The 27,349-nt window shown below is 41.3% G+C and overlaps 1 protein-coding gene and 1 long non-coding RNA gene across 5 annotated transcripts in view; one reads left to right on the top strand and one right to left on the bottom strand.

Annotated features, from left to right (window-relative positions):
• Positions 1-9,537, bottom strand: part of PEBP4 (phosphatidylethanolamine binding protein 4) — a 215,461-nt gene extending 205,924 nt beyond the window's left edge. For all 4 annotated transcript variants that reach the window (XM_042934580.1, XM_042934578.1, XM_042934579.1 and 1 more), the window contains exon 1: positions 9,343-9,537. The gene's annotated coding sequence lies outside the window, so the exon portion shown is untranslated. The remainder of the gene's footprint in view (positions 1-9,342) is intronic.
• Positions 9,538-9,565: 28 nt separating this feature from the next.
• On the top strand, positions 9,566-12,085 carry LOC122217525. The gene is made up of 3 exons (XR_006201568.1): positions 9,566-9,611; positions 10,400-10,461; positions 12,000-12,085. It is a non-coding gene; the product is annotated as an uncharacterized LOC122217525 (long non-coding RNA).
• The last annotated feature ends 15,264 nt before the right edge of the window (positions 12,086-27,349 follow it).

Raw genomic sequence — 27,349 nt, 5'->3', positions numbered from 1 at the left:
ACTGCCCAGATGTTACCTTCCTTCTTTATCCAGACAGCCGCTCATGCTTTCCCTCCCTCCAAAACCTTTCCATGTGTGCCCTCTGAAATCTCTGAACTGCAGTTACTGAATTCCCCCTCGCGCTTTTCCTTCCGTTTTCATTAAGAAATTGAGATTCACAAACCATAATATCCACCCTTTTAACATGTACAATTCAGTGGTTTTAGTATAGAAATCACTAAAGGTTGTGCAACCATCACAAAGTAGCACAACCATCATCACTATCTAATTCCAGAACATTTTCATCACCCCCAAAAGAAGCCCCAAAGCAGAACTTATTAGCAGTTAGTCCCCATTCCTTCCTCTCCCAGTCCCCCGAGTCACTAATCTACTCTCTCTACCTTTGAGGATTTGCCTATTCTGGATGTTTCATATAAATGGAATCATACTACAGTTGACCCTTGAACAGCATGGGAATTAGGGATGCCAATCCCCTGTGCAGTTGAAAATCTGTGTATAACTTTTGACTCCCCCCAAATTTGACTACCGAGAGCCTACTGTTGTCTGGAAGCCTTGCTGATAACATAAATCGTTGATTAACACATATTTTGTGTTACATGTATTCTTACAGTACAGTAAGCTAGAGAAAAGAAAACATTATTAAGAAAATCGTAAGAAAGAGAAAATACATTTGTAGGCCTCTACTGTAAACAAATCACATATAGGTAGACCCATGCAGTTCAAACCGATGCCGTTCAAGGATCAACTGTGTATGTGTTCTCTTGTGACCAGCTTCTTTCACCCAGCATGTTTTCAAGGTTCATCCATGTTGTCAGTACTTCGTTATCTTTTATAGCTGAATTAATATTCCATTGTATGGATATGCCACATTTTATTTACCCACTCATCAGTTGATGGACATTGAGTTATTTGGGGCTATTATGAACGATGCTATTATAAACATTTGTAGACATGTTTTTGTGTGTGAAAATATGCTTTCAATTTTCTTGAGTTATGCCCAGGAGTAGAATTGTTGGCTCATATGACAATTCCATGTATAACATTTTGAGGAACTACCAGTCTGTCTCCCAAAGTGGCCATTATATTTTATCTTTCTACTAGCAAGGAAGATTCCAATTTCTTCACATCCTCACTAGGACTCCTTATTGTTTCTTTTTGATTATAGTGATCTGAGTGGGCATGAAATGGTATTACATGTGGTTTTGATTTGCATTTTCCTGATGACTAATGATGTAGAACATCTTTTCATGAGTTTTTGCCTATTTATGTATCTTCTTTAGAGAAATATCCATTCAAATCCTTTGCCACTTTTCAAATAGGTTATCTTTTTATTGTTGAGTTAGACAAGTTCTTTATATATTTTGGATATTAGACACTGTGATTTATAAAAAATATATATTTGATATTCATCTCATTTTTTTGCACAGAGCTTCTAAAACCCTTGGAATTTCCTGATAAGAGTGATAAAGATGTCTTGACATTCATAATAACCCCTTTTCAACCATACCTAATTATATGGTAATGAGGTAACTTTTGGAAAGCACCTAAAAAGATGGGGGCTGGTTGCCAGTGAAATCAACCATATGATTGGAGGTTTGGGACTTTTAATTCTCCTTCTCCACCTTCAGGGAGGGGAGGGGCGCTGGAAGTGGAATCAATCATCAATGTCCAGTGATTTACATACCTATGTAATGAGACCTCCATTAAAAACTCAAAAGGATAGAGGTGAGGAGAGCTTCCAGGTTAGTGAACACTTGGAGATTTGGGGAAAGGATACAACTCAGAGAGAATAGCTCTGTGCCCCTTCTTACATACCTTGACCTATGCATCTCTTCTACCTGGCTGTTTCTGAGTTACATCCTTTTGTAATAAACTAGTAATCTAGTTAAGTCAAATGTTTCTCTGAGTTCTGTGAGCCACTCTAACAAATTAATTGAACCCAAGGAGGAGGTTGTCGGAACCTCTAATCTACAGCTGGTAGGCCAGAAGCTCAGGTAATAGTCTGGAGTTGCAATTGGCACCTGAGGGTAAGGGAACAGTCTTGTAGGACCAAGCCCCTTATCCTGTGGGATCTAATGCTATCTCCAGGTAAATAGTGTCAGAATTGAGTTGAATTGTAGGACATCCAGCTAGTGTTAGAGAATTTCTTGATGTAGAGAAAAAACTCACACATTGGGATTGGTGCCAAAAATCATAGGCCTTCACCAGATATTTGATTTGTAAACATTTTCTCCCCTTCTATGGGTCATCTTTTTATTTTCTTGATTGTGTACTATGATGCAGAAAAGTTTTTAATTTCAGTGAAGTATGGTTTATCTATCTTTTCTTTTGTTGTCTGTGCTTTTGGTGTCATATCCAAGAAATTATCACAAATCCAATGTCATGAAGATTTTCCCCTACGTTTTCTTCCAAAAGTTTTCCAATCTTAGCTCTTACATTTACATCATCAATCCATTGTGACTTAATTTTTATATGTTGTGTTAGAGGTCCAATTTCACTCTTTTGCATGTAGCTATCCAATTGGCCCAACATCATTTGCTGAAACGACTTTGCTTTCCCCATTGATATCCCTTCACCTCCACCTCTTGCCATAACCCGAATCTCCCTGACCCTTGAAAAGTTGCTTCTCTTGAAGTTCTTCAAAGTGTGGAATGCACAGTTTCTCACCCCCGACATGTCTGGGGACTGGGAGGTAAGATTGACTAGCTGTTCATTCCCCATTGCTGCTTCTATACCATGACTCCTCAGTCCTCTTGTCAAAATCTACACTTCTTGAGGCTTACTCCATCTGAATCAATCCTAATTGGTATTATCTGCCTTCCTATCACTCCTCCTCACTGAAGACATTGTTACTTGGCAAGGAAACTTTCCCCCTGTTCCAAGTCTTGATGTCAACACTGGGTGACATCCATATCCTCTTCCAACACCTTCTGTGCCCTCCTCTCCAGCCTCTTTTCTGATGGCAACTTCTTGGACACTGTCATCACTAAAAAACATTCCATCCCTAAAATCTTAAATTCAAGAAGCTATTCTGATAACAACCTCTTCTTTTTCTCTCACTTTGCTATTCCCATGACACTCAGTCTTTCATCTTATTCTGAACTCCAATCCCTTGACCACTGTCCTTTTTCTTTACTTATTCTGACTTGCTTCTCTCTGGTACTTAGTTTCCTGTGATTCTTTGTTTCTACTATTCACTCACACCATCTTTTTTTCCATCTTCTTCATGTTGTGGCTGTTGGATGTAACTCCAGTTTTGAACCAGTCTGCCTGCTCCACTGTGTACCCTTGCTGCTCACCACTCCCACTTATCTTCTCAGTACCTTGTGCCTTCTACAGACCCTGGGGCAGGGGAATGTGGGGAAATATTGTGCTAAGTGAAAGAAGCCTGTCACAAAAGAACACATATTGTATGATTCTTTTTATATGAAATGTCCAGAACAGGTATATATACATGGACAGAAAATTGATTAGTGGTTGCCTAGAGCTGCGGGTGGGCAGGTGAGTGAATAGGGGAGATGGGGGTGATAGCTGAAGGGTATAGGGTTTCTTTTGGAGGTGATGAAAATGTTCTAACATTGTAGTGGTGATAGCACATTTCTGTAAATATACTAAAAACCATTGAATTATACACTTTAAAAAACATTAAATTATACATATTTAAATTATACCGTACAATTTGGTGAACTGTGTGGTATGTGAAATATATCTTAATAATGCTGTTTAAAGAAAAAACAGCCAGGTCACATCAGCAAGATGATGTACTGGGAAGCTCCAAGCTCTCATTCCTCTATGGAAACTTCAAAACACACACACACACGCACACACAACCCAAAACCAAACCAGCTAACTAACAAAACAAATTAAACTCCCAAAGCTGGCTGAGCTGTGAGCTCTGGAAAACAGTCAAAGGTCGAGAGCAACCAAGTGAATTCTCAGTCAAGGAAGCATTGCCTTCAATATGGTAAGAAATTACATGGCATTTTCACTTGTCTTTGCCCCTACACTGTCCCCAGAATAATCCAGTCTTGGTTTAGAGGACACTGAAGCCCAGTTACCAATTTCCTCTCTCAAATAAGAGAAATCAGAGGGAGCAAAGAAAACCTTACTGCAGTGTTCTAACCTGTCTAGGGATTGCCTGAAGTACTGGTCTCTGTTTTGTCTAACTGAGATCTCAGGGAGAGTAAGGAGTGGAAATTGTTTATGAAAACTGCAGGGATACTACAGATCTTCAGATACTTGGGGCAAGACATTATTGATGAAGACATCTAAAGGACAATATAAGTCCCCAAAAGAAGCTAGGGTGAGATTCCTGGGGGGAAATTACAACATTTAAAAGAAGCTGTGTATATGGGGGAATTGAGAAAGCCACATTCATGTCCAGGCAAGACACATGCTCAGAAAAAAAAACAGAGAAGGTCTAAAGTTCTCATCTTGGGCTCACCCCTGGGCCCAGACCATGCCCATCTAATCAGTGAAGGTCTTCTCTGGCACATAGCCAGTCTGAAAAGACTGGGGAAAGTGGCTGCTTCTTTCAAATACCCAACTTTCAACAATGACAGAAAAATCACAAAGAACAATAAAATGTAGCCCATTCAAAGGAATAAAATAAGTTGACATAAACAGTCCCTGAGAAAGCTCACACATCAAACTTATTAAAGACTTTAAAATAACTGTCTTAAATATACTCAAAGAGCTAAAGAAAAACATGAATCAATAACTAAAGGAAATCAGGAAGACAGTGAAACAGTATATGAACAAAATCAGAATATCAACAAAGTTTAGAAATTATAAAAACCAACAAAACAAATTATAGAGATAAAAAAATAAAATAACTGAGTGATAAATTTACTATAGGGGTTCAATAGCTTATTTGAACAGGGAGAAAAAAAGTAATCCATAAATTTAAAGATAAGAATGCTGAAATTATTGGGGCGCCTGGGTGGCGCAGTCGGTTAAGCGTCCGACTTCAGCCAGGTCACGATCTCGCGGTCCGTGAGTTCGAGCCCCGCGTCAGGCTCTGGGCTGATGGCTCGGAGCCTGGAGCCTGTTTCCGATTCTGTGTCTCCCTCTCACTCTGCCCCTCCCCCGTTCATGCTCTGTCTCTCTCTGTCCAAAAATAAATAAAAAACGTTGAAAAAAAAAAATTAAAAAAAAAAAAAAAAAAAAAAAAAAAAAAGAATGCTGAAATTATTGAGTTTGGGATCAGGAGCAAAAAGAAAAAACAATGAAAAAAAAATGAACAGAGCTTAAAAGACCCATGGGATACCATCAAGTAGACCGGTGTATGCATTATGAGAGTTCCAGAAGGAGAAAAGAGAGAAGGGAGCAGATGGATTATTTGAAGAAATAATGGCCAAAAACTTCCCAAATTTGATTAAACACATGAATCTGCAAACGCAAAGAGCTCAAGAAACACAAAGTAGAATAAACTAAAACACACTCATACCAAGATACATAATCAAACTGTTAAAAGCCAAAAAATGAATCTTGAAACCAGCAAGATAAAAGGGACATGTCATGTACAAGGTATCCTCTGCAAGACTGACAACTGATTTCTCAGAAGAAACCCTGGAGGCTGAAGGCATTGGGATGATATACAGTTGACCTTCGAGCAACAGAGGGGTTAGGTGCACTGACCCCCATGCAGTCAAATATCTGCATATAACTTTTGAACACCCCCCCAAAAAAAACTTAACAACTAATAGCCTACCGTTGACTAGAGCCCTTACCGATAACATAAACAGTTGGTTAACACATAGTTTCAATGTTATACATATTACATACTGTAATCTTACAATAAAGTAAGCTAGAGAAAAGAAAATGTTATTAAGAAAACCACAAGGAAGAGAAAAAAAATCCACAAATAAGTGGATCCATGAAGGTCAAACCCATGTTATTTAAGGGTTAACTGTATTTAAAATATTTAGAGAAGAAACCTGTCAACCAAAAACTCTATATACAGCAAAACTGCCCTTAAAAAATGAGGGAGATATTAAGACATTCCCAGTTAAACAAAAACTGAGGGAATTCATTGCCACTAGAGATTCCCTGCAAAAAAAAAAAAAAATGCTAATAAGTCATTTGGGTTGAAATGAAAGGACAGTAGATAGTAACTTGATGTTAGATAAAGATATAAAGATCTCAGGTAGAGGTAAATATATGGGCAAACATAAAAGCCAATAAATTTTGCATTGCAACTCCACTTTTTTAAAATATAGGATTTAAAAGACAAATGCACAAAAGTAATTATAAATCTTTGTTAGTGTACAGATATATAAAAATATAATCTATAACATCAGTAACATAAAGTAGGGGAGTGTAGCTATCTTTTGCAATTGGAGGTAAGCTGGTACCAATTTAAATTAGATTGTTATAATTTTAAATTGTTATATATGATAGTCATGATACCCACAAAATATACCCATAGAATATACCAAAAAGAAATAAAAAGGGAATAAAAACATGTCACTACAAACTCAAAAAATTAAAGTGGAGGGAATATGTCTTAAGTAATTTTGTCAGGCTAACATTACTCCAATACCAAAACCAGACAAAGACATTACAAGAAAGGAAAACTAAAGACCAATATTCATTATGCATATTAATGTAAAAACCCTAGCAAACTGCATTCAGAAGCATATTAACAGGATTATACAACATGACCAAGTAAGAGTTGTTCCTGGAATGGAAGAAGGGTTCAACACATGAACATCAACCAATATTGTCACCACATTGACAGAATGAAGGAAAAAATCCACATGATTATCTCACTTGATGCAGAAAAAGCATTTGACAAAATTCAACAACTTTCTTGATAAACACTCAACAAACCCATAAAAACTTGACAAAAACTCAACAGCCTCAATATGATAAAGGCCATATATGGACTATCCATAGCTAACATCATACTCAATGGTGAAAGACTCAAAAATTTTTCCCGAAGATCTGGAACAAGATGAATGTATTAGTTTGTCAGTGCTGCCATAGCCACATATCACCGACTGGGTGGCTTAAGCAACAGAAACTTATTTTCTCACAATAAGGAGTTACTGCTTAATAGTTACAGACTTTTTCTTGGGGTAATGAATGTTTTGGAAATACATAGGGTGATAAAGTCTCAACATTGTGAATGTAATTAAAAAGAGTTAAAATGGTAAATTTTATATACATTTTAGTGCACACACACAATACACCAAGGAACCAGTGATTTATAGAGCCCACCTTAGAAAACTGACTTAATCCATTCTCCTCACTGTATAGACCACTTGATCAGCCTGTGTAGACTACTTTCCACATTCCCAATTGGCTATACTCTCTCTGACTCTAATGCCTTTGTACAAGCTGTTCTCTCTGTAAGAAGAGCCATTCTCTTCCACCACATGACCCAGATGGCTTTTGCTTATCCTTCACGTGTTATTTAAACATTAGTGAACCTTCCTTCAGTGAACCTTCTTAGATATCCTCTCCTACCCACATACAGTCTTCCACCATGATAGTATGTATCCAGCCATTTTTATTTGTCATTTACTTGTGCTTATCTACCACTAGACTGTTACCTTTACGGAGGAAGAACCATATGTGTCCTGTGAAGTGCTGTGTCTGGCACCTAGCACAGTGCCTGAGAAACAGAAGGTGCTCTATTACCATTTAAATAAGGGAGGAGGGGAGCCTGGGTGGCTCAGTTGGCTGGCTGGGCAGCTGGGCGACCGACTTCAGCTCAGGCCATGATCTCATGGTCTGTGTGTTTGAGCCCCGCGTCGAGCTCTGTGCTGACAGCTCAGAGCCTGGAGCCTATTTCAGATTCTGTGTCTCACTCTTTCTCTTCTCCTCCCCCCCCCTTGTGTTCTATCAAAAATAAATAAACATTCAATTTTTTTTAAAAAATAAATAAGGAAGAAAATAAGGGAAAGAGGGGTGGACATAGGCCTCCATGAATTTAATATGTGTCTCACTTCAGTTTCAGGGGCAGGGTTTGTTTCTCCCTTAATAGCATTCAGCATTCTTTCTCTTTTAGTTTCCTGTGCAGATATTTCATCCTGTGAGCACCCTAATTGTTTCTGTACCCCCCACAGTACTTTTAATAGAGTAGACACTTAAAAAATAAGCAAGCACGCACATTCAAAAACAATATGTTGCAAACAGAATATTCTAGCCTTTTGTTGTCTTTCATATGTAAAGAGTAGAAAAGAACCACAAAGTCTCCTAAAGTCTTTTAGTTCTCCACTAGAAAATTTTGCTTTTTATGTAACTTTCATTTCAGATGACCAATGTGAAAACTGTCTTGGAATGTAAAAGTATCAGAATGTAACTTTTGTTGTTATTTTAAGAAATGCTTGCTCTCCTTCTAGTCATGTTTTGAACTATAAATCTTTAACTTCTCAAACAGAAAATGCAGGAACTGGTGGTAGTGACAGGGGTGGGGCAAGGGGGCAGTGGCAGAGAGAGCTCCAGAGTTGAATTTTCTAGCAGTTATGTTTCCCAAGAGTGAGGCAACTAGGAGAGTGTCTATGAGATAAGCCCAGCTCTGGCCCCTGACCCAAACACTCATTTTATCCAAGGTTTCTGCTGGACCTCCAACCAGAAATTGGGGGCTTGGGCCACTTCACTCCAGGAACATGAAGTCTCCTCTCTGAGAACCCCAGCTTGTTGGTCTCAGCAACCAACTGTTGACCTAATAAGCTCACTGCCTCAGCCTTATGATGTATGTATTAATGACTCACTTCATCCACAGAATGGAAAGGCCCAGATATGCTATGAAATGGTAGCATTTTCCAGGTTCATTTGCTGCCATATCATCCTCAGAAGAATGAATATTCTGTCTGTCCTCGTGGAGATGAGCATTGCATGTAGAGCCCACTGGAGCTGCAGATTTACCCTCCTCCCCTCCTTTGGTGCACAGATTGGATGTCTAGTTCTGCCCACATGTCTTCACATGAGAAGAAAGAGGAATTCTTCTTCCTTGGAGGATGAAATCAGGACCTCGCAAAGGAAAGAAACTTCTAAGTCTGTTAGAAGTAAGGCCTAGCTGAACTGAAATCGGTAACGCTAATCCCAGTCCAGGACTCTAATAGTGAGAAATGTGCCAAGGAGTCCTTTCTGGGAAAGTTAGAGAAATGTTTGATGCTCAAACACAAGCATGCAGAAATGCCCTGAGTAATGGCCTCAAACCATACAAGGGTAAAGAAATCGGAAATATGACCTAAACACTAATTCTCTTAAATTCTCTAGGCCACAGTTCTCATCCCTGAGAACTTCTCATTCTCTCTGTCTCTGTCTGTCTGGTCATTATGGAAAGTCCCTTCCTCGCATCAACCGGAGTGAAGAGCCCCTTTCACTTACCCAGAGCAGTGTAGGAGCTATTGGGCAGTGGCTGCAGGGAGGTGATAAATCTTGGCAGGTTTTTGGGCTGGACAAGGTGGGGAGCAAGTTCCCTCCAGGATGCCCCACAGATTGGGCCCTTAAGGTGATCAGGGTCTGCCAGTGTTGAGAATATGGGAGTTTTGGGAGAGGCTCCTGGAGTGCCAGGAGAGGAGGCAGCAGTTGGCCGTTGGGGAGGCAGTTGGGGAAAGTTCCAGGAAGTTCCAGGAAGCACCCAACATGAGGAGTGGGTAAGAATAGGAAAAGAAGAATGGGTGGGTTTTCCAGCATTCCCTTTTCCAAGGATTCTAAAGTCAAGAGCAAAAATCATGGAGTTGGAGACAATTCTCTTACCATTTCTCCTACCTTTCAGGATACACTGTGAGACAGGCTGAAGAGGCACCATAGATGCACAAAGAGATGGCTATGGAAGAATAAAGAGAGAAACCATTGAGACCAGAGTCACAGATAGACACAAACAGTGTAGAGCAAAAGGCACAGACACCGAAAGTAGAGAGGCAGAATTGGGAACCTTACTTGGGGTGGAGTAAGAGCCTCTTCTCCAATGAGTGTAGCCTGGAGCCTCAGAGGAATGCAGAAGGACAACACTTGTTCAAGCCCAGGAGCTGCCAAGACTATGTAGACTGTTTTCAGTAGGTAGTGTTTTACCAAAATGGGCAGTTGAAGCTCCTGTAACAGGTATTCAAGCCCAACGCAAGTCCCTGACTTTCAGGACTTGGGTTTCCTGCTGTTTAAATTTTTTTTTTTAACATTTATTTATTTTTGAGACAGAGAGAGACAGAGCATGAATGGGGAGAGGGTCGGAGAGAGAGGGAGACACAGAATCGGAAGCAAGCTCCAGGCTCTGAGCTGTCAGCACAGAGCCTGATGCGGGGCTTGAACTCGTGAACCACGAGATCATGACCTGAGCCAAAGTCGGACACTTAACCGACTGAGCCACCCAGGCGCCCCTCCTGCTGTTTTAAATGACCACGTCTGGGACCACAACCTTGATATCCTTCTGGAAAATTCTTCCCAGGAAATTCAAGGAGTCAGTGGAAATCCAGACATCCCAGATGAATTACATCAGAATCTCTGAGGGTAAGTCCTAGACATTAGTATTTTCAAAGTGCTTCTCATGGGATTCTAATGAGCAACCAGGCCTGAGAACCAGTGTATTAAATATACATTGGCAGTAGGCATTTGCCAGATCCTGAAGGTATGAACATGAATGAGACTCAGACCCTGCTTCTGATGAGCTCAAGGCTGAACAATGAACATAAGCATCAAATAAACTGCAATGACAAAATCGCCAACAGCGTGCTGAGTTTGGCCATGGAAGCATCCCTAGAGCAAAGAGAAAGGGGTATTAGTTACGTGTTTTATTTTATGTATCTTATGATGGTTTGACATCTTGAGGGCCTTGCTGGTTGGGGAGAGATGGCCCCTTCCAGGGTTAGCTGATTCTTAGAGATTGTGAACAACTCACCTTGGAACACACCTTTATATGCAAACCAACAATCTTGAGTCCATACCCTCCAACAAACTCCTTTATCCAGCCCTCACCCACTGAGCCAATAAACCCCTTTCCAGGGCCAGGCCTCAGGCAACTGAACACCACCTGCCTAGCTCAGAGCTTGTTGGCATTATTCAAACTAGCCAATCCTAAACTGTTTGCCCTGCTTCACCCCTTCCTTCCCATGGAAAACATAATAAAGACTCTGGGACAGGTGTTTTCCTCATCCCTCTGCCTTCTGATTTGTCCCAATGTTTTTTCAGGTGGTGTGGTATGCCCCTTTCTCTTGGAAATGGTAAATAATTATTTCAATGGCATTGGCCTTTCTGTGTCTCACTTGGTCACCTATATAAATAAAACACCCCAGGGGCCCCTGGCTGGCTCAGTCAGTAGAGTATGTGAGTCTTAATCTCAGGGTCATGAGTTCAAGCACCACATGGGGCATGGAGCTTACTTAAAAAAATAATAAGTAAATAAAAGTAAAATCCCACAGTGCAATCAAGACAGAAGCGATGACTATCTTACAGGAGTGAGAATTGGATAAGGCTTTGAAAGAGAAGCAGGAAAGGGTATCTCATGAATAAAGGCACTGAAGCATAAAAGGGCCCCAGCAGTTGGTGGACTAGAGCAGGATGGAATTGCTGGAGCATTGAGCACAGGTGACCAATGGGGTGGGAGAGGGGACAGGATGCAGGTAGGGAAACCAAGCATGCTGGGCAGTTTATTCTTGCTTAAATAAGAGGTAATTTATGCACTTATCTGCTCTCCAACAGGCTCCACCAACTAACCCACTCCTTGGTTTGGGCTTCTGTGATATTAACAAGGTCATGGTAGAAACCCTTCACACTGGCACCAACATTTCCAGCCCAAGGAGCCTAAGGAAGAGAGAACAGACTGCAGAACCAGGCAGAGCTCCTTTTCCTGAGACAGAGCATGGGCTTTGGGTCTGAACTGTGGACTACCCCCTTGGTCAAGCTTCTTACTGTCTTGGCCCACTTCACCATCTTTAGAATGAGCACACTAATACATGTGTCATGGTTGTCGTGCAAATGAGGAGGGAAGGGGGAACACAGTACTTGACCCTTCATGTATTTGTTTCTATCTTTCTCCCCCCTTCAACCAGGACACATACTAGATCTGATGAGAACAAAAAGAAACATGTTCCATCAGAACTGCAAGATAGCATCTCGTGAGAGGCCAACCAGTAACAGGTCAGTAAGAGTGTCTCTTCCAGAAAATCCCCATAAGGGGGTCCTTGTAGGTCTGTAGAGGGGATGGCTTAGTCAGTGTCAGCTTTCATCATCTTACTGTACTAAATTGAGACTTTGGAACTTTCTTGGTTCCACGTCCCAGGAGAGCCTTAAGAGGAAGCTACAGGGTAAACAGATGTTGTAAAATGCCACATGAGTTCAGATGCCCCTGTTATCTCCTGAACTTCTCTGGCAGAAAGGAAAGACTAGAAACAGATGGTCTTTTCTACCTCTGCTCTCTGCCTCTATGTGCCCTGTACTCTTGGACAACTTGGTCCACCACGCCTATCCCGATGACGTTGACTGAGCACCGACCAGGTACCAAGCAGTGTGTGAGCATGTAACCAGTGCTATCTCGTTTAATCCTCCCCATAGCCCTATAATGTGGGCACTAGTGTCCCCACTTTACAGCTGAAGCTTGGTGTCATATAGTTAGTAAACAGAAGAGCCAGATCCCAACCCAAAACTTTCTGAATCCAATCCTGTGTTCTTATCTTCATTAGGATGTCCTGGGCCATTTACCTCTCCCAATTTCAGTCCAAAGGCCTATTGATGCAAACGTTCCTTTGTTGCAACAAGCTCCATCTCTGATTCTCAACTCACCCAAAGTGCAGGGATCACACAGGCCATTTTGTATCCTCCTTCTTTGACATTTTTCTCCATGTGTCATCCATTCTCTAAGTCATTCAGTTGACAGACATTCACTGGGGTCCTTTCTGGGCCAAGTACTATGTACCTCTAAGGATGCATCATCTTTGCCCCTACATCTGTGTACAATTAAGGGAGAAAAAGTGGTCTTATCTGAGTCTGAAGACAGATTTACTCGGTCCCTTCTGGGAAAGGTGACTGGAATAGCTGCCAGTTCAATGTAAACATCCACTGGGCCCAACCATGTACAAAGACGTGTTCGAGTTCTGGGGATTTCCTTTAGGATAGATACACCACAATGCTTGCCTCCATGGTTTAATGGGAAAAATAAGCATTTACTCAACCAACAGTGAAACCAGGCATCCTGTGATAAGAGCTATAAGAAAATATTCCAAATAGTGGGGACACTGGAAGGAAATAAAAGCAATTAGGATTGAGGAAGACTTCACAGTGGAGAGGGTAATTGCAGTGAATCTCAAGGGCTGCTTACTCAGCTCATCTTTTTTTTTCCTTGAGGGGACTGGAATTTATGCATCACATCCATCCAGCATGCCTGAGCCTCAAGCTCTGACATCTGATTGTTTCCCTGATTGTAGAGTCTGGTTAGATCAACCACCCCAACGTGCCTCACACCTGCCCCTGGCTCAGTGCTCATGGATGGGGCCTCCAGAGTGCCTCTCCAACAAGCCTGAGCACCTATCAGTCCCTTCTGAGCAGTGATTTGGTTGGAGGGCTGAATGCTGTAGGACAGCCCCCTGGGGCAGTAAAGACAGCCAAGTCATTAAGTCCAAAACCACTGACGGTAAGGGAGCTGCCAGAGGCCTGGCCCATATTTCAGTGTTCCCAGACATCAGCCAGGGAATAAAGAGCAGGACTAGGACAAGGCCAGACTCTTGCTCCTCCCTGGGAAAGTCATTTGAGACCTCATAGGAAAAATCAGAGGGACAAGATCCTCTTCTCCTGGGTCTTGTCCAGGATGCTTATCTGGGGAGGGGGCTTTGTAAGGAAAGTACCTGCTAAGATCAAGGTGCATCTTTTGGGAACTCAGGTGGACTGCCTTATTTTATATGTGGCACCTATAGGTGTAATAATTTCTCAAAGCAATCCCAAGTGTATTCAGTTAAAAGGATTGGGGAAAGCCTCATCCTCCATGGCTCCAGAGGGGAGATGGGCCGAGCTACCCACATGCAGGTTTCTAGCTTCCAGTTCCCAGTGACAGGATGACCAGGCCCCTGTTGGGCCACCTGGAAAACCACAGGGACCCATCAGCAAAGTGCTTAGATAGGCCCCATGATGCTCTGCCAGGGCCATTGTAGAAGGGATTCCATTCTCATAAAAGGATGGATTTGGATCAGTGGTTTTCAATCTGTGTTCTTTGGAGGTCTTCAGGAGCTTTGGGGGGTTTGGGAGTATTGATCTACTTTCTACATTAGGGCTCTGCTTAGGATAGGTACGTGTGTGTGTATGTATACATATGTGTATATATATGTATGTATATATATGTGTGTATACATGCACATATATCACATGAACATGTGAACATACCTTTATCTGCATTTTAAATGATTCTGCTAGTAAATAGTCAAGATGTCACTGTATTAATTGATGTTAACCTATCTCTGCTGAGCCTTTGGTATCTGTTCTTCCACCTTCTCTATATGTGTTATCCCTTTTTATCCTCACAGATATTTCATGAGGTATGGAGTGATAGCTGCATTTTTCAGACAAGGAACCTGAGGCACAGAGAATATAAGAACCTTGTTCAAGGCACACAGCTAGTAAATGGTGGGCTGGATTTGAAGCCATCCATGATGCCTCTAGGCCTGTGCTCTTTCCCTCCACATTTTCCTGACCCGTCCTCTCCAACTCTGAGGACTAGGGTTTGATGTTTCCTTGACAACATTGTGAATATGGCTGAAGTTAGCTTCATTGCCTAGCCTCCTTCTGCCAAGCTTTGTGTGCCACTTTCTAGGTTTTTTTTTTTTTCAATTTTTAAAATTTTATTTTAGAGGGGCACCTGGGTGGCTCAGTTGGTTGAGCATCTGACTTTGGCTCAGGTCATGATCTCATGGTTCGTGGGTTCGAGCCCTGCGTCAGGCTCTGTGCTGACAGCTCAGAGCCTGGAGACTGCTTCAGATTCTGTGTCTCCATGTCTCTCTGTCCCTCCCCTGCTCATGTTCTGTCTCTCAGAATGAACAAACATTTAAAAAATTATAATGTTATTTTTTAGAGAGAGAGAGAAAGCATGCATGTGTAAGGGGGGGAGAGGGGCAGAGGGAGAGAGAGAGAGAGAAAGAGAGAGAAACTTAAGCAGGCTCCATGCTCAGCAGGGAGCCAGATGTGGGGCTCAATCCCATGAATTTGGGATCATGACCTGAGCTGAAACCAAGAATTGGATGCTCAGCCAACTGAGCCACCCAGGTGCCCCTTGTATGTCACTTTCAGTGTTCCCTCCAGGTCACTAGGGACCTCCCCAATCCATCCTATGGGAGAACAGTCAGATGGGAGGAAAAGGATCTTTCTGAAAGGTCATTTGCACATACAGCCTGGGTATTTTTTGATAGGTGTGAGAGGGAAAGTCTTCCAAAATTAGGGGTTTTAAGGGGGATATCCTGGCTGGTTAAGGAAGGAGCACTGTTCACATGGGGACCCAGTCTGACCACCGTTTCTTAGGAAAAAGCACTGCTGTGGGGAGTTTCTTTCCAGGTCCTATTCAAGCTTGAGAAATAACACTTCCCAGCAATCAGGTTCCCCCCACCCCCCCACTGCCCTGCTTCTGGGCCTCCTCTGCCTTACTCCTCACTCTGTTCCAGGATTCCACTCTACCTGCCCTGGGAATGCCCACCATTCATTTTTGTGCTGCTTCCAAATCTGACCTCTCTTCAATGCCCACATAATACTCATTTCTTTCTTCAAGCTTTCCACAAGTCATCCTCCAGACCTACAACACTTAGACTGACATATCATTATTTGGCTTTTTAGTTCTATACGTCTTATATTCTCAGGTAGGCTACAAATTCCTTGATAGCAGCTACTATGTCTTTGTATTGGCAGGGGTCCTTGGGAAAACCTCCTTTTGAGTGGCTTGGGCTCCCCAGGTAGATGCCACTTGGTAATGACACTGTCTTCTTTTGGTTATCAGATTGCCTACTCAATTAGTAGAGCATACAGTCCTTGGGTTATAAACAGATGACACCATGACTTCCTCCAAAGACCCTTGAAGGAATTTCTTCTCTGTAGGACAACCAGTTGGCCACATTCACCAGATTTCTCACAGATGACTGCCCCGAGAGCATAGGGTAGCCAGAAGGATGTCAGCCCTTCTCTGCCAGCAGGGACAATGTGCCCTGCCTGCAATGGGAAAAGTAGAACTCCTTACTCTCCTCCAGGCCAAGACAGGAGACAGCATCACAAGTTGTTTTTTGACCTGTTCATTTCTAAGGAATATACCACCCCTCTCATATTGTATTATTTCATGATATTTTATCATATCATATATCTCATGTAGGGCCCATGGGGTTAGTTTCACCTTTGGGCTTAGGTGATTAGTTTCAACCTGATCAAAGAGACTTTCATTTCTTTATTTATCGCATTTAGGCACTGAGTGCTACACTTTGTAGGTACCCTGTAAACATTTGTTGAGGAATCAGTGGACACGTGGGAGCTCACATCTTTTGCTTTGCTGATTCAGGTGCATTCATTCCAAATGCACAGTGTTGACTACACCATCATTATAGTGTTGGAAAGTTTCCTTGCACTACTGAGGACACATATCTGAATATGTTTTCTGTTTGGTTTTCCTCTGGCCACCCAAAGCACTGTCACATGCACAAGCCTGCCTCTGTATGCAAGGCTGTGTTCCTGAAAAAAGGGTTTACAGACTTGTGAATTGGAGCCCACTGCAACTGCTCAGGCTCATGTGGCAAGCAAGCACTTACATAAGTGACTACTTGTTACCTAGTAATGGTTTCCCTTTGGGTTTGCTTAAAGCTATATCCTTGGTATATGACTGCTAAGGGATAAATTTCAAATAAGGTAAAATCAACACTTTCGTGCAGATGTAAAGTAAACACATCTTAAAATTTTTATTTAGCTCATCATTAATGAGGGAACTGGTAAGACCTTACATTCAGTTCAAAGGGCAATCCAAAGAATGGACTCACTGGTAGATCAGGAATATTGAAATGGACATGCAAATGGCAGCAAAACTGGCTTCTTCCACAAAGGGAATAGGCAGTTGAAACTCCACCACACAGAACTTATTTACACATCTATAGACAAGAATTGTTCTGCATTGTCTTTACTTATCTACAATCTATGGAATTATAAAACAGCTCAGGTCAATGAAAGAGGCAGAATCACAGAAAACCTGGAAGAATGTACTCTAAGCAATTTTCCATTGCAGACACTCAGTAATCTTGTTTGCTTATACGAACCTCTTTACATGACAGAAGTGACATTTGAAGTCAATGGAGAAAGAACTGGCTATCCAATAAATGGTGCCAGGGCAACTGAATTTCCGTATGTAAAAATAAAATGAGATATGATACCATAATTTACACAGAACAAATTTCAAGTGGATTAAAAAAATGAAATATTAAAATAGAAAGTTTTAAACCTTTGGAAGAAAATATAAGAGGGTATCTTTACGATCTTAAGGTAGGAAGGAAATATGACAGAAGAAACACAAACTATAAGAAAAAAGTGATATATTTGACCAGGGTTTTTTTTACGTTTATTTATTTTGAGAGAAAGAGAGAGAGAGAGGAGGGGGAAGGGGCAGAGAGAAAGACTGAATCCCAGACGCTTAACCACCTGGGCCACCCAGGCACCCCTACATGTGACTAGGTTTTAAACAAAAAAAATTTTTTTTCATCAAGAGGCCCCAGATATGGCGCACCTGGGTGGCTCAGTCGGTTGAGCATCCGACTTCAGTTTAGGTCGTGATCTCACAGTCTGTGAGTTCGAGCCCCATGTCAGGCTCTGTGCTGGCAGCTCAGAACCTGGAGCCTGCTTCAGATTCTGTGTCCCCCTCTCTCCCTGCCCCACCTCTGCTTGTGCTCTCTCTCTGTCTTTCAAAAATGAATAAACATAAAAATTTTTTTTAAAAAAGAGGCCCCAGATATATAAAATATTGCATTGCATACAGCCAATAAAAACTCAGCATGCAAAATTCATAAAGAGTTCCTACAACTCAAATCAGAAAAAGACCAATAAGGGGCCCTTGGGTGGCTCAGTTGGTTGAGCATCCAACTCTTGATTTCAGCTCAGGTCATGATCTCAGGGTCATGGGATGGAGCCCCACGTTGGGCTGTATGCTGAGCATGGAGTCTGCTTAAGATTCTCTCTCCCTCTCTCTGCCCCTCCCCTGTTCATTCTCTCTCTCTCTCTCTCTCTCTCTCTCAAAAAAAAGACCAATAAGCCAGCAGAAAGGGGCAGGTGTACCACAGAAAGAGACTGGGAGTACAGATTTCTTGGGAGTTGTACTTGGCTGCCTCTCCAATGCCTTTCAGATGAATGCAAGGATCTCAAACCGTTCAAAGGAGCCCAGAGATGTCACAACCTGGAAATTTGCTCAAAACCAACTATATTCCACTCTTCCACCTTGCCTAGATTCCTCAGGACACCAGACTGGCTAGAGATGTTAACAATTACAGTTACTCTGAATATTCTCATAGTGGAGGCCAATTCTGTTTCCATTATGGAAACTAGGATCTCATTCATTCATTCATTCATTCTTGCATTCAACAAATCTTGGAATGCCTACTTTGTGCCTGGAACTGAGGATATGGAGGGATGTCATCTCCTGGAGCCTTCTCCTCCAAGGCTAACCGTCAATCAGGGTGCCCTCCCAGATGAAGACAAACACCAAGGAAAGGCTCTGGGATCCTACAGTTCAACACACTCCTGTGAGTTTGTAGATTTCTGTTTGTTTGTTTGTTTCCAATTAATTTTATAACTACAGAGAAGTTACAAAAATAGTGCAGAGAATATTCTGTATACCCTGCACCCAGTGCACCTAATGTTAACTAATATCTTGCATGGCCAAAGAACAATGATCAAAACTAGGAAACTAACCTTAATATTATGCTATTAATTAGACTACAGAATTTATTTGGATTTCATGAGTTTTTCCACTACTGCCCTTTTTCTCTTCCAGAATCCAATCCAGGACCCCACACTGTATTTAATTGTCATGTCTCCTTAGCACCAGTCTATTACAGTTCCTCATTGCTACAGATGAGGATTTTGTCTCTCCCCCAAATTCATGCATTGAAGCCTAATCCTCAATGTATTTGGAGCTGGGGCATTTCAGAGATGATTAGGTCATGGGGGTGGAACCTTCATGAATGAGATTAGTGTCCTTATAAAAGAGGCCCCAGAGACCTTCCTCACCCCTTCCACCATCTGAATGCACAGAGAGATGGTGTCCATTATGAACCAGAGAGCTGTTCTCACTAGACACCCAATCTCCCGGCAACTTGATTTTGGACTTTCTAGCCTCCAAGACTGTGAGAAATACATGTCTGTTGTTTATAAGCCACCCAGTCTTAGTATTCTGTTATAGCAGCCCCAAAGGACTAAGACACTCACTTTGTCTTTCATGACTTTGACGTTTTTTGAAGCATACTGGTTAGATACTTTGGAGAATGCTTTCTCATGATTAGACTGAGGTCATGCTCTATTGAGAAGGAGATCACAGAGGTGGCCTGCCCTTCTCAGTGCATCAGATCAGAGGGCATATGATGCTGATCTATTACTGATGATATTGACCTTAGTCACTTGGTTAAGGTGGTGTCTTCCAGGATTCTCCACTGTAGACTTGTTATTTTCCTCTTTGTAATTCAAATATTTGGGAGGAAATATTTTAAGATTATGCAAATATGCTGTTTGTGCTTAAGTTTTGCTGTGGGTTGTTTTTTAAACTCGTCTTTGCATTGGGTTTCATAAGACTGATTACCCCTGACAGCACCAGCCCTGCTGAGCTGCTCAGCTGAGAAAGTACACTTCCTGCTCTTTCCTTTTGTCCGCTGCCCACAATCACAAAGAAGCCACGCTGTTCCTGGGGTATCGTGTGGGTGTATAATATATGAAATATGAGAAGGAACTGGAAAGAACTTTAAATATGAAGGCAGGCTGGGGGCACCTAGCTGGCTCAGTCAGTGGAGCATGTGATTCTTGATCTTGGAGTTGTGAGTTTGAGCCCCATGTTGGTTGGGTGTAGAGATTACTTTAAAAAAATAAAACGCATTAAAAGTAAATAAATAAAGGTGCACCTGGGTGGCTCAGTCAGCTAAGTGTTCGACTATTGACCTCAGCTCAGGTCTTGGTCTCAAGGTCATGAGTTTAAGCCTTAGGTTGGGCTCTGTGCTGGGTGTTAAGCTTACTTTAAAAAATTAATTAATTCCTTAATTAATTAATTTAAAAATAAAATAAAATTAAAAAATAAAATGAGCCTGGTAGAGTACTGTATTTAAAAAAAAAAAATGAAGACGGGGCGCCTGGGTGGCTTAGTCGGTTAAGCCTCTGACTTCAGCTCAAGTCATGATCTATGAGTTTGAGCCCGCCGTTGGGCTCTGTGTTGACAGCTTGGAGCCTAGAGCCTGCTTCAGATTCTGTGTCTCCCTCTCGCTCTCTGCCCCTCCCCCACATGCACCCTGTCTCTGTCTCTCTCAAAACTAAATAAACGTTAAAAAAAAACGAAGACAAGCTGAAGAAGTTAACTTTTTCTTCTTTTAACAACCTGGACCAGTGAAGTCTGAGAGGAAGAGGGTATGATAGGGTAAACATGAACTTGTTTATTTCCTCAAAAACCTGGTGGACTGAGGCACAGTGTTGGGTAAGGAGAGCTTGAAGCATGGGGTTCATTTTAGGAATTAAAGCAAGGAAGCTTGACTCTATAGCATGGAATCCGTGACTCAAGAGGCTACAAGTTTGAAACGTGTAAGTTCTGTGAGGACATGGATGCACATGGATCCTGGATTGGCCCCGGAGTGCAGGGGGCCGGCATCACACAAACCTCGTAGCCACAATGTCTAGCAGCTCGTGGGGCATGGTAAACATGTGTGTGGCTTGGATGGAGGGTCCAAACCAGGCCAGCAGTCCTCAAGTTTCTGTACAAAGATGGTTGGGACCCTGCCTGGCTTCCAGGTTTGGGAATCCATTGTTTACTCTCTTTGAACTACTTGGGCATGGGAGGATATCAGGGCCACTAACACATGCCTCCTTATTCTCCTCCTTGTTTTCATCCTGCCTTAACAAATTCTCCCTCCACCTCCTACTCCAGGTACAGCCTCATCCAACCACATCTTGGGAGCACATTTCATCTTTCTAGGGTAGAATTAAATTAAGGATCTCCCACCAAGAAAGTAATTTGATCTCAGAATTAAATTAGTCCAGAATTCTGGTTCCTGCTATTAAATACTGGCTGTCCCTGTCCCTTTAGGTCTTAGGTACATGCCTGCAGTGGCCACCAACAATGGATGGCCCATCCCAACTCTACTTTGGCCTATGGTTACCTCGTACCTGGAAGGTGATGTCAAGTCTTGGTCCCCTGCCTTTTGGCCTGTTTGTAACCATGGAGACCATGGACTCAATGTTTTTGTTTTTATTCTTCCTCATGGGGTTTTGTGAGATACTACTAGATGATTCTTACAAAGTGCTAAAAAATGGTGTGGGGGGATGGGGTACACAGAAGTGGCTCCCTAAGTTCCACATGTGTCTTTGGAAGTTGCCTTTGAGAGTTCAACCTTAAGTCTGCTTCTTCAGTCTCCCCAACAATTGTGTAAGTTATTTTCCACACTGACACAACTCCTTTCTGCTTACCACAGTTAGAAAGACTGTATTTCTGCAACTGAACTCCTGACAGAGGCAGGGCAAAGAGAGAAATGACCAATAATGTAAGGAATCAAAATAAATTTATGATTTATAATCATAAATATGAAGGTATTTTAGGTTATGAGAAACATGTATAGCACTATGCTAATCAATCTGAAAACACTGAAAACCAGTTAACTTTTCAGAAAACATGAAGATATTCAAATTTACAAAAAACTAAAAACACAAAGAAACAAATAGTAATGGAAACTTGAAAATAATAATAAAGAATTACTTTCTGGACATGTACTAGAGCCAGGTGGTTTTATGAGAAGATGATTTCTAAAATAGCAGGATATTTTATTTAACATCAATTGGTGCGGTTTGTTTGTTTTTTTTTTATTGCAAGTAAATCCCAGTTTCTCCTACTTGCCCAGAGCTCATCATCCATCCTTAACTCAAAGGCATTCACTGCTGTATGGATAGGGCAGGGAGGGTGGAACAAGAAAGTGGCTGCTCAGCTTTGAGTTTCAAGGCACATTTTACTTTTTTGGAGAGACAGAGCCTGAATGCCAAAAACACCCGATTTTCAAGAGCCAGATTTTTGAGATAGAAGTTATTTTTATTTTGTTTTGTATTTTTAGAAACTCAACTTTACAAATCAATGGCTATAGACAAAATCGCTGAGGACAGAGTTTAGGATCACAAAAGGACAGATTTCTCACCCAAGAGCTGAAGGTGGTATTGATATACACCAAACAGAGTCTCTAAAGAGTGTTCAGCACCCTGGCTGTCTCCTGGTAGAAACCGAGGGGCAGGGTAAGAGAAACCCTGAATAGTTTGAAAGGAGTCCCAGGGCAAAGAGCCCTTAAGGCTGGCTTTCCATGGCCCAACAAGCCTTGGAGAACACAGAACAAAGGGGGTAAAATCAAATGGTTGAGAGGATCATCTGGGTGGATGGCAAGTGGGATTGCCCCCTTACACCCTGGACAGTTGAGAGAAACCAGACAAGCCCCAGGGACCCATAGAAGTAGTGAGTATGCAGGCAAGGAAATCTGGAGAGTCGTGTCAGGACAACAGAGACACAGTATTCATGGGCTCACTGCCAAGCAGATGCTAGAACTGGGCTGGGCACATCTGTGCAGAGGCCCACACGTGGCAACAGGAACCAAAGACAGCAGGTGGCTCCAGGACCAAATAACTCATTGCTTGCTAGAAAGATAAGTCAGCCTCCTAAAATTCAGATCACCATGGGGAAGGGAGAAAGGGGAGGGGGGGGAGTGGATTTCAGTTTATACTCTAAATTGACATGTTTCAATACAAAAGTGGCTAAAATTACTAGGTTTTCTCTCATCAGCAGAAATGGAGCATCTTCAACTAACTATCTGATATTGAGAGCTGACAGCTACATATCTGAATCTCTGAACCTGTGCAAAATTCATACTTGCTATAAAAACTTAATGATTACAGATAGTTGCCAAGTCAAAAAAAATGTTCACCATTAGAGAAATATATATAAAGTTTCCCAATACATTTTACAAAACTAGCACAAGTGTGACAGTAAAACCTAGCCAAGTCCAAAAGAGAGTAACTACCAATCTTTCATATGAATAGAAAAGCAAAAATGCCAAATATGCTAGCAGGTCAAACCCAGCAATAAAAAGAATAGTTGGCTATAAGCAGGTTAGCTTTATCCTGGAAATGCAGGGTGATTGAATAGTAATACATCTATTAATGTAATTATCCCTTTAAAAATGATGATCTCAGGGGCACCTGGCTGGGTCAGTCAGAAGAGCATGTGACTCTTGATCTCAGGGTTGTGAGTTCAAGCCCCATGTTGGGTGTAAAAATTACTTAAAAATAAAATCTTAAAAAAAATTATCATCTCAGGGCACCTGGGTAGCTCAGTCGGTTGAGCATCCAACTCTTGATTTCAGCTCAGGTCATGATCCCAGGGTTGTGGGATCGAGCGCCATGTCAGGCTCTGCACTGAGCATGGAGCCTGGTTAAGATTTTCTCTCTCTCTCTTCCTCTGCCCCTCTCCTCCGTTCACAATTGCTTTCTCTCTCTCTCCCTAAAAAAAGAATTAAAAAAATTATCATCTCCGTTCCAAAAAAACATTTGATAATTTCCAATGTCCATTCTTAATATTAAAAACATATATTAATGGAAAGATGCCCCTTGTTCATGGATTGGAAGACTTAATATGGCTGAGATGACTTCCTGGAAATTAAAAAAAAAAAAAAGCTTTTGTGCATCAGAGGACACTATCAACAAAATAAAAAAACTCACAAAATAAGAGAAACTAGTTGCAAATCACATATCTGATAAGGGATTAGTATCCAGAAAATATAAAGAACTCTTAAGACTCAACAACAACAAAAACAAACAACCCAATTAAAACATGACCAAAGGACTTGAACAGACATTTCTCCAAATGAGATGTATAAATGGCCAACAAATACATGAAAAGATGTCCAACATCACTAGTTCATTAAAGGCATGCAAATCAAAACTACAATGACATACCATCTCCCACCCATTAGGAGGATATTACCAAAAAATCCCGGAAAATAACAAGTTGGTGTGGAGAAACTGGAACCCCCATGCACTGCTGGTGGGAATGTAAATGGTGCTGCCACTGTAGGAAACAGTATGGAGGGTCTTCAAAAAAATTAAAAATAAAACTATCATATGATAGAACGATTCTACTTCTGGGTATATATCCATTTGAGGAGTGTACCAAGAAGACATGACCAGGTGGTGGAATGGGTTAAATAGATGATGGGGGTTAAGAAATGCACTTGTGATGAGCACCAGGTGACATAATGGAATTGTTGAATCACTGTATTGTACACCTGAAACTAACATAATACTGTATGTTAGAAAGAAAGAAAGAAAGAAAGAAAGAAAGAAAGAAAGAAAGAAAGAACCACCAGTTGACCAGTAAGCTGGACCTGGGCAATTGGAGGCTCTCACCCCTTTCCTGTCTTTGCAATGTGTGTTCCACTTGCCTTCTCTGCTCCCAGAAACTGCCCCAAGGATACAACCTCGAGATAGAAATGTGGTGTTGAGACTATCTGGACTGGGTACATGACTAAACCAGTTAAATCCTCTATACAAACCTTTCAGATTCTGGCAGGCAGGTGTAGAGATCTGTTCATCTTGCGTCTGCCCAAGACAGGCCTCGTAAGTAAGTTCCCTTGCTTATCAAATCTGCCATCTACTACGCTAGAGTGGTCTGTCTCTTTCTTTCTCTCCTTGCCCTCCCTGTACCAGGACTGGTTTCCGATTACACCCAGAAAGTTCCTGAGGACGTTGCAGAATAGCAATACTCGAAAGAGATGTAAGCAGGACCTTGAAGAGAGGTTTGCACACTCATGTTCATCCAGGATTATCCACAACAGCCCCAGAGTGGAAGCGACCGAAGTGTCTATCCACAGAGGAATGGATGGACAAAATATGATATATATGATATACATTTATGATGAAATATTATTCAGCTTTTAAGAGGAAGGAAATTCTGACACAGGCTACAACATGAATGAACTCTGAAGATATGATGCTAAGTGAAAGAAGCCAGTCACAAAAGGATAAATACTTTATGATTCCACTCATATGAGCTACTTAGAATAAGTACTCAAATTCATTGAGACGGAAAGTAGAACAGTGGTTGCCAGGGACTGAAGGGAGGGAAAAATAGAGAGTTAGTGTTTAATAGGTAAGGAGTTTCAGTTTCACAAGATGAAAAATGATCTGGGGTGTTATGGTGGTGATGGATACACAACAATGTGAATGTACTTAATGCCACATAACTGTATATTTTAAAATGGTTAAGGTAATGGGGCGCCTGGGTGGCTCAGTCGGTGGAGCGTCCGACTTCGGCTCAGGTCATGATCTCACAGCTCCTGAGTTTGAGCCCCGCGTCAGGCTCTGTGCTGACAGCTCAGAGCCTGGAGCCTGCTTCCGATTCTGTGTCTCCCTCTCTCTGCCCCTAACCCACTCGCATTCTGTCTCTGTCTCTCTCAAAAATAAATAAACATCAAAATAAATAAATAAATAAATAAATAAATAAATAAATAAATAAAATACAATGGTTAAGGTACTAAATTTTATGATACATATTTTTTACCATAATTTAAATAAATAAAATTTTAAGTTCATTTATTTGTTTGTTTATTGAGAGAGACAGAGAGAGCACGTGCATGCACACGAGCACAGGAGGGAAAGAGAGAATCCCAAGCAGGCTCTGAACTATCAGTATGGAGCCAGACTCAGGGCTCCAACTCAGGAACCCTGAGATCATGACCTGAGCCTAAATGAAGAGTCTGAAGCTTAACCAACTGAACCACCCTGGTGCCCCTAAATAAATAATTTTTTTAATTAAACACAAAATCTCTAAAAAACTACAACTATATCTAGGTCAACCTTTAACAGGAAGCTCTTTCTAAACATATTAAAATAAGATCTACGTTAAACCAACACATACGTGAAGAAAGTTATAAAAATTTAATATGAAGGAAGTTTGGAATTTTTAAAGAAAATTGACTGTGGAGAGATACCTACATATCTAGTTGAAATAGCTTCATATTTAAAAAATATCCATTACTGGGGAAGCTGGTGGCTCAGTCAGTTAAGCATCTGACTCTTGGTTTCAGCTCAGGTCAGTCATGATCTCACGGTTCGTGAGTTCGAGCCCTAGGTGGGGCTCAGTGCTGCTGGTGCGTAGCCTGCTTGGGATTCTCTCTCCTTCTCTCTCTGCCCCTCACCTGCTCTCTCTCCCCAAATAAATAAATAAACTTTAAAAAAGATTTAAAAAATATCAATTATCTTCAAATGAATTTATAGATATAAAGTAATTCCAATAAAAATTTGTGAGTGTTTAGTGCAAGTTTAGAAAATAGGTCTAAATTTCTTTTGGAAGAAATCAATACAGCAGAATTGTCAAGAAATTTTTTGAAACAAATGTTAATGGGGTGTGGAAGGGAGAGAGCATGTCTTATTTATTTTTTTCCTGTAAAGCTAGGATAAATAAAACATTATGTTTCTGTTACAAGAATAAACAGCTCCATGAGACAGACATGAAAAACTAGGAGCAAATCTAAGTATGGGTGAATATTTAATACATAATGAAGTTGAGATTTAAATTAGGGAAGTACAGAGGCTAGGATAATGGGCTATTCAGAAAAAAAATTAATTCCAGACAGTTCAAGTCATTAAACATGAAATATGAAACTATAAAAGAATGAGGAAAAAATAATATAAAATATTTATATGATATTGGGGAGAGAAAGGCCTTGTTATGATTTAAAGCAAAGAATAAAGCCAAAAGCAAGAAATGGACGTCTCTTAAGAGAGAAAACTCTGAAAGTTCTGAAGGCCCATTTACAAGCGTAAAATTATTAAATAAACAAGATAAAAATCAAGCGACAAAGTAGGGGATAATATTTACAACAAATGACAAAAGATTAATACTCTTGATATATAAAGAGTCATTATAAATCAATATGAATAAAGTACCACTGCCCTGAAAAATGAGTAAAGGTCACAAACAATTAAAAAAAAAAAACCAAACCATGACTGGGGCGCCTGGGTGGCTCAGTCAGTTAAACGTCCAACTTACGCCCAGGTTATGATCTCATGGTTCATGAGTTTGAGGCCTGCGTCCAGCTCTGTGATGACAGCTCAGAGCCTGAAGCCTGCCTCAGATTCTGTGTCTCCCTCGCCCTCTGCCCCTCTCCCGCTCATACTCTGTATC

Source organism: Panthera leo, chromosome B1, assembly GCF_018350215.1.
Source record: "Panthera leo isolate Ple1 chromosome B1, P.leo_Ple1_pat1.1, whole genome shotgun sequence".
Lineage (NCBI taxonomy): Eukaryota > Metazoa > Chordata > Mammalia > Carnivora > Felidae > Panthera > Panthera leo.
Note: the sequence above shows the minus strand (reverse complement) of the source record. Positions and strands in the feature narration are given on the sequence as shown.